The sequence below is a fragment of the Peromyscus californicus genome, unplaced genomic scaffold (genome assembly GCF_007827085.1).
Source record: "Peromyscus californicus insignis strain IS unplaced genomic scaffold, ASM782708v3 Scaffold_16__1_contigs__length_79575227, whole genome shotgun sequence".
In the NCBI taxonomy this organism is placed as follows: Eukaryota; Metazoa; Chordata; class Mammalia; order Rodentia; family Cricetidae; genus Peromyscus; species Peromyscus californicus.
The window spans coordinates 64,740,391-64,748,730 of record NW_026294458.1 but is presented as its reverse complement, the minus strand read 5'-3'; the positions used below and the strand labels follow the sequence as shown (position 1 = coordinate 64,748,730).

At 35.1% G+C, this 8,340-nt stretch overlaps 1 pseudogene; it reads right to left on the bottom strand.

Annotated features, from left to right (window-relative positions):
• Positions 1–1,313: 1,313 nt before the first annotated feature.
• Positions 1,314–1,756, bottom strand: LOC128111446 (ras-related protein Rab-9A-like; annotated as a pseudogene).
• Positions 1,757–8,340: the final 6,584 nt, after the last annotated feature.

Sequence of the window (8,340 nt, the reverse complement as noted above, 5' to 3'; positions counted from 1 at the left end):
CTGAAGATGGAAAAATAGTTTTTGTTGGTGTTGAAGAAAATTCAGAGAAATCAGATTATGGCTGATGTAATTTAGATGTTTGGCAGTAGGGGATTTTCTGATAGCAAAATCTAATATATGTAGCTTCCAAAATGGAAAGCCTAACTCAAGAGATGACCTGTATCAGGGAATTTATTTTACAATGTGGTGATGCTGACAACAACTTTAAAATTGATTTTTCCCCTTTCTGGAATCTTTTTTTTTCCTTTTCTTCTTTTATTAGAAGTGACAAAATTTTATACTTACATTCAGTTATTAGTGAACTTGTGTAGAGGAAAATAACTTTCTTTTCTGTGCCAGACTGACTCTTGACTGAATTAAGGTCTTCATATTCTTTGTTTTTATTTGATAATTACTTATTTGTATTGTATTTACATCATTTTCCTCCTCAGTCTCCTCTGTGCAACATCTTCAATTCCAATCTGATAGCTCTTACTCTTTAATTATTGTAATACACAGATACATGCGCACACACACACATACACACACACACACACACACACACACACACACACACACACACACACACACACAACCTGCTAGGATCTTGGCTTTAGATAACCTATTAGGTGGCTCATCCCTGGAATAGTCTGGTTTTCTCTCTCTCTGGCTTTCTTCAGAGGCCTCCCAGAACATGAAGACAAAACTTTATTCCTAGACACAACATACACTTCAGAAGCAAGACTTGAAGAAATTTACATGGATATAACCTGGAAAACTCTCCAAAATACTAGATCTCATAATATTAAAAGATCCTATGCAAGCTGCCTAAGTGGGGAACCAAAGAGTAGTCCTACACAGATGAAATATCTATGAATTACAGCAATGGCTAGCAGTGCAAAAAATCATCAGAGACGCAGTAATGACACTTATAAATTAGAATGTAACCAACAACTATCTAAGTGCATTTAAAGCCAGTTCAATAGAAGGGTTTAAAGTTTGGCATTGTTAAACTTTGTCTTCATAGTCTTTGTTTTTTTTGTTTGTTTGTTTTTGTTTCGTTTTGTTTTGCTTTCAAGATGAGGTTTCTCTGTGTAGTTTTGGTGCCTGTCCCAGATCTCCCTCTGTAGACCAGGCTGGCCTCGAACTCACAGAGATCCACCTGGCTCTGCCTCCCAAGTGCTGGGATTAAGGTGTGTGCCACCGCTGCCCAGGTATTTACTTCATCTTAATTATTACTCTCTCACACACACATTCCTGTCACACCCCAAAAACGTATATAAACCTAGTCTATTTGGGCATTTAGAAAACTGTCTAGTAGCTAGAGAAATAACTCAGTGGTTAGGAGTACTGACTGTGCCCAAAATCACAAAAGGAAAACTTTCAGGAGCTTTCATATCTGCATAATGTATGAATTCTTTCTTAGTTGCTCACGTTCTGAAAGTTTTGTGAATCATCCACACTAAAAGTAAGCAGGCAACAGTCAGAACCTCTGTAAAATGGTGACTTCAGGCTTTGGAATTGCCCTTGACCAGCTGTGTTCCAAATCTGCAGAGTAACAAAATGTCCATCCACTTCCAAATCTTTATTTAAAAATTACACGCCTATTGTGTGGAAGAGCTGGGCATCAACTTTATTGGTTATATATCTGTTTATAAGAGAACTCTTGCCAACTCCACCATCTCCAAGAAGAATTACTTTAAAAAGAGATGATTTTCCTGCCATTATTAATAGTATGAGTTTTGACTTCAGAAACCTTAGTAGTTCAGTTCGAGCATCATTAGTATCTCCATTACCTGAAACATCAGCAAGTCATCAGAAAATGACCACTAGCTTCTTCTCACTTCTCAACATGGGGTCCTTCCTGGGAACTGTTGGCTAGCTCATCTGGGTGCAAGCAAGGAAGAAAGAGGGCCAGACTGTTAAGGGTAGAGAGCACTAGCCAGCTCCAGCTCCAACAACTAGCAACTTGGGCAAAAGGATCAATATGTCCACCAGCTGTTATAAGTTAAATTAACCCATTTATTTTAATGTACATCCTGTCGTGTAGCTCATTACCTCATCTCTCCACACTTCTCATGTTGCTTCCTTCGCATCTGGCTGGTAACTCCAAGAGTCACTTCTTCCCAGAGTTCTTTGTTTCCAGAAGTCTCGCCTAACCTCTCTCTGCCTAGCTATTGGCCATTCATCTTTTTATTACATTAGTTTTATTATTTTTATTTACATTTATTTTATTAGTCAGAGCAATACATTTTTACACAGTGCACAAATATCCCACAACACCGGTCCAGTTCCGGTTTATTACTATGTAATATGTGAAGTGAAACAATTATAAGAACTTGAATGTTTGCTTTTCTGATTGGTACGCTGCCCTACCTGAATACGCTTTGTCTATTCCTTCTATATAAAAGACACCCTGAAACCTAGGAGACAGTAATATCTTACTCCATATCACATCATTGCAGATATAAAACTGAGTAGAGACATCAATCTCTCCAGCTCATGTTTTAAGTTAGTGAAGGTAAACAGACAAAATATTGTGTATGATATAGACTTTGTTGCTTCCAGGACTTTGCTATTTCTCATTTTAGTGTCTCAACAAGGTTCAAGTACTTGTTAAAAACAATTTGCAATAACAAATTTCCAAACTGTACTTGCCTTTAAAAAGAGGGTTACCTTTTATGTCTTTGCTTTTCTGAGAAGTGATCTCTCTAAGAATTGGTTATTTAGAAAAGGTACAATGTTGCCTTTCTTGGAGTGCAGGGAACTCATTCCTCCTCAAAACTTATAAATCTAATAAAGAATCGACAAGTGTGAGCATGGGAAACTATGGATTTTCACTTCTTGTTAAACTTTAGGTGCATTTGCTAGCTTTCTCAAAAAATGCAATCTATGGGTCAATTTTGTGGAAGTTTCATAAAACTTGACACATGATGAGGGAAAACATGGTTCCTTCTTGTATTTGCTATGTGGACAATAGGCATGGAGTTAAAAAGAAAATCAGATACCCACTGTCAACATGCCATACACTGGAACTTGTTCAGTGTTATTTATTTTGGAGGTACTCACAATAGGCAGGAAATAAAACTGAGAATGGGGTGGTGAGGTCACTCCTTACATTCTCAATAATGCCTGTAGGGAGAAACTGGAACCCTAATATTTGATCCATATAAATTCACAATTGTCATGTAATTATTATGTAATTTTGACCACTTGTTACTTTACTTAGTGTGTAGTGGCCATAATACTTCTTCTGACAAATGCTTGTTTAAAAGATTTCTTTTTATATATTAGAATAACTATGCCAGACTGTTTTGGAGATAAAAGAAGTTATTTCCACTCTGTACATTGAAACATTTACTATCTGCAAACATTTCTGCTATCCATTAAGTTTTGCAATCAATGTGGTGACTTTTTAGAACACTAAATATAATTACTCAATGAAAAAAATTCTGGACATAAAAGAATTATGGCAGATGGTACTCCTCCAGATCCAAGGTAAAACTAAACTAGAACTCTTGTGTTGAAATGGTTCATGCTCATTTTTTCTACTCCTTCATTTCCTGTTAATCAGAAAGCAGGCTGTTATCAAAGACCTTTTCAGTTCCATATTGCCTTTTATATTGCTAAAACTCTTTCATCTGTTTTGGTTCTATGACATTTGACCACAGAACAGGGTTGGTTGGTCTCTCTCACCTCCCAAAGTTCACATTTGGGCTCCAGAAGACTGTATATTCTTAGTTGTACTCCTTTACATTTATTGACCTATCTACAATTTGCTAGAATTAATTCTATGCTTTTTTTACTTTGATATTTTGTCATTTGAGTACTTTTGTTTAAGTAATTCTTGGGAACAATGATGTCAAGTAAGCCAACATGAGCTTCAGACCTTGTTTCTTTCCCATCATGTGTTTACCCTCCCAATGAACAGTCCTCTGCCCACATCACTGTTTCATTTAGAACCAGTCACACTACATCAGCCTATAAAATATTAGACAACGGATATTACTTAAACTACTTAGTCTTTAACCTGCCCCTTCCTCTCTGCTGTCTTTTCAGAGTAACTACAATAAAGATTCTTGCCTGAGGTTCCCTCTCATCTCAGTAATCCACGTTCAACTCCAGTCCTTCCTGCTGTAACCACTGTGTGTGCTGTGCCACCTTCTCTAAGAATCCTTGCTAGTGATTGCCTTTTCACTTCTGTTCTTCTCTTGTAATGAAAGCCTAGACTCTCCCAAGTAATAACTGTAGCATGAATCTTAAAAGTTCTTATTAATAAAAACAAACCCAGAGCCAGGTATTGGGGTAAACACTGAATGATCAGAGAAGCAGAACGAGCCAAGGCTTCCTCACCTCCCCATTTCCTCAGCTGATCCTGTTTCCTCCAACTGGAAGCATCTGAATTCTCAACCAAATGAATCTCAGTTGAACTGTTGCTCAAAAGCCTAAAAGCTTAACCAACTCTGGTTCCTGGTTTTCATGCCTTATATACCTTTCTGCTTCCTGCCATCACTTCCTGGGATTAAAGGCTCTTGTTACCATGCCTAACTGTTTCCAGTGTGGCTTTGAACTCACAGAGATTCAGATGGATCTCTGCCTCTGGAATGCTAGGATTAAAGGCATGTGTGCCACCATTTTCTGGCCTCTGTATCTAGTGGCTGTTCTGTTTTCTGACCCCAGATAAGTTTATTAGGGTGCACAATATTTTGGGGAACACAATATCACCACAAATAATGATGATGATGATGATGATGACAATAGAAATAATAGTATGTACAATAAACTCATCCTTGAAATACCAATATTTATATTCTGTCTTCAGTTAATTGTTGAATATCTGCCTAGGGAATTTTCTAGATCTTCAGATCATATATTCATTAAATATTGTGATGTTGGATACCTTCTACTGTTGAAAGCTGTAAGTACTGGATTCACTAGACATCTAGCAAACAAACGTTGTTGCAGAGTCTTAAATGCTTTTTATTAAATTATGTGCCTGGTATACATATAAATAAAAAGTGTTTAAGAGAATATTATCATAAACTCAACCAATATGTCATGTGCTTGAATATTATGAATTTTTATTTAATAGAAATTTAATTTAAGGGAAAGACTATATGGTATTTGAGAAAAATTATTCAATTTAGAACTCTTCTAAGATTTTATTTATTTCACCCATTTAGAAAATAACAGTGACAATGATTGGGCATTTGAATGATTACTTGAATGTATGGTGTACATTTGTGGCTTCTAGGTTGAACATGACTCCATATAGAAAGACAAAATCTGGACTATTCTTATACTAGTATCTGCATATCTATATACATATTCCATAATGAATTATTTCTTTTTTCTCTCTAATATTATTCCTGAGTATTATATAATTTTTGTTGTACTATACAGATAAGCATATCATTAGCCCAGGCATTTCTTTTTTATCAGTTCACAATTTAATAGAACATTTGTCTATTATAACTATATATATATATATATATATATATATATATATATATATATATATATAGAGAGAGAGAGAGAGAGAGAGAGAGAGAGAGAGAGAGATTGGTAGATATATCTAATATCTCTAGATATTATGAAGTTATAGTATCTAAAATTCTACTAACTATCTGAATTTTGATTTGGATTTGTTCTCCTTATTTTCTTCACACTCTCACAAGTAATTATTGTATCTACATCTTTTCACAGCATGACTGCTCGCAAGACTTCTTATTGATTTAATGGAGAGGTAAACATATTTTTATCCCATGCTCAAGCATATCTTCAAGTATGAAGACCTATTTCATATGCCTCATCTTCTTATCTATCCCAGGATTTCTCCATCTTCTCACAACCCAGCCCAGCAAAGGGAGGCCAATGGTGATTGTTTTCATTTTAAGGCCAGCATTGAAAGAGCAGATGAGTTAATACTGTTTTTGCTATCACATATTTTTTGTTATGCTGACATAAGGAAAAAAAAAAACTTTCTAAAATTTAAACTGGTTGAATTCTTATCCCAGCTTGCTATTGGATTTGCTGATTGGAAAACCAAGTCTTTTATTACAGAATTTCTGAAAGTCAGTGATATTTTGGCTCTAGTTTATCACTTGTGTCCCAGGTCATAATCCTTTTCCAATCTCCTACACACTTAATATTTAATTTCTTCTTTGTTGACTCCAATATTTCCCATGTCTCCTTTGTCAAGTTTATTTATACATATTATTTGTTTTTTTTAAACATTTCCCTAAGAGTTTTCATCTTACTCTTTTCATTTGTGTGGTGTGTATTCTTTGTTTCCCCTTGCTAGCTTACATTTCTCTCAAACATCACTTAATATATTTTAATGCTTTTATTTATATGTATTTTTTCTTGATATTAAACACTATGCTATCACTTATCATTAAGCAGAAGTGTAAAAACCAATCTTTAATACAAATATTTTGGTAATAGTAATAATATGGAGTAATATATATATATATATATATATATATATAGTGTTTTTAACAAAGAATTTCTATATTACCTTTTAATCATATGATCAACATAGTTATTATATAGCTATATCAAATGCTTGCATGCTTGGTTTTTAAAATGTAATGTATTTTATACTACCTGAACACCTCAATTTGAAATCACCATATTTCAAATGTTCCTTTGGCCTAGGTGGCTGCTGAGTATGATCTTTAATATTGCATTTTAATAAAAGAGGTTATCTCTGTCATTTTACCCCCAAATTTCAGCAACAACTGGAAAAACTAAGGAATTTGAGAGAGCAAGGACTCCAGTTCATGAGTGCTGTTGGAGGGAGAAAAGGGAAAGGAGGGAATGTTGCAATTTTGTTATAATTCCAAAGAAATTATCATTTATAAATGTTTATTATAAAAACATATACAACAAAATTATTTGATATTTATATTTGCTCTAATATTCATTAAAAGTTCATCTTCTAAGTAAAAAAAGACCATTTTAGAAGTTAAGTTTCGTTATTCCATAAGTTTTTCATCGTTGTCATAAATTTTGTAACTAGTGCAAAAAAATCACTTCTGTTTTGCTAATTTATCTGAAGAATAAAAAAATACCTTACATACAAGTTTCTCGCTTTTGTTGAAACAATTCCAAAGTTAAAATTCACATAAAGGGAGAGGACATCTATAGGTACCCTTCCCACTCTCTTTTCCTGTGTATTTTCTGTAGATTCCCTGCCAGAGGTTTTCTGCCAGGGACACCTTAGCTTTTGTTGTTGTTGTTGTTGTTTGTTTCGTTTTGGTTTGGTTTGGTTTTTTAGGACTATTGTGCTCCGCCCCCCCCCCCCCCAGGAATATCTTCCGTGTAGCAACCATTCCTTTATGCCAAGTTACTTTGAAAATCCAGCCATTGTTTTATCTGCTCATTTGTTTGCTTGCAGAAGTAATGAGAATAACTAAACAAGTACCGTCACTTTCCACAATGTTAGCAGGGTATTGCTCATAATTTCTTCAAGGTCATTACTTAAAACGATGTTTGACCCTTCCTGAACAAACCTTTTCCTGACTAATGGAGAGTAAAGACTGGCAATTTGCAGTAATTTGAGTGGTGTTCAGCTTTTCTTTCCTAGCCTCTAGTTAAGATTTCACTTCTTTTCCACCTTTTTTTTTCTGTGCACATTTTTCCTCGTTTTCTATTTTTATTTTCCTGCACACCCCTGCTCTTTCCTAAATATTGGCATTCCATCATCTCTGTCTTTGGCTTTTTTGGTCACTTTTGAAGTAACTACAGACTACTTCATGTAAGCCTTTGAATGATTTGACTCTTTTTTTTTTTTTTTTTTTTTTACATTTTGTTATCACACTATGCATTCAGTAACACTATACATATTCCTTTTAGTTCTTTCTGTAACCACGAATGTAATATCACTGGAATTTCCAAACTCAGCTTTGTACTTTGAATTCTCAATGGCCCTGCTCCCAATCTTCCAAAATATTATTTGTGCACAGCTAAGAGGACCCCTTGTGAAGAAATCCAATCTGCTCTTTCACTATCTACTGCCCAACTAGTGTGGCAAGAAAATTTTAAGACCAAGTTAAGTCCCCTCCTACAGTCACCCACTCCTTAACTTCTACAGACAATGTCAGAGGACGCTTGAATTTACAGCCTACATGGCCATGTCCTTGCCTACAGGGCCTTCATGGTCCATTTCTAAAGCTCTGTCCTTTTGAAGAATAGCATGTGTGGTTTATGAAGGATGTAATTGGATCCCAGCATGAAGAGTTGGCTAGCCACACATGTGTATCAAGTCTTTCAGCATGGGCTGGAGCAGTGAAGATTAGAGATTAGAGCCTAAGGAACATCTCTGTCACCTCCTAATTGTAAAATTGGCATCCTTAA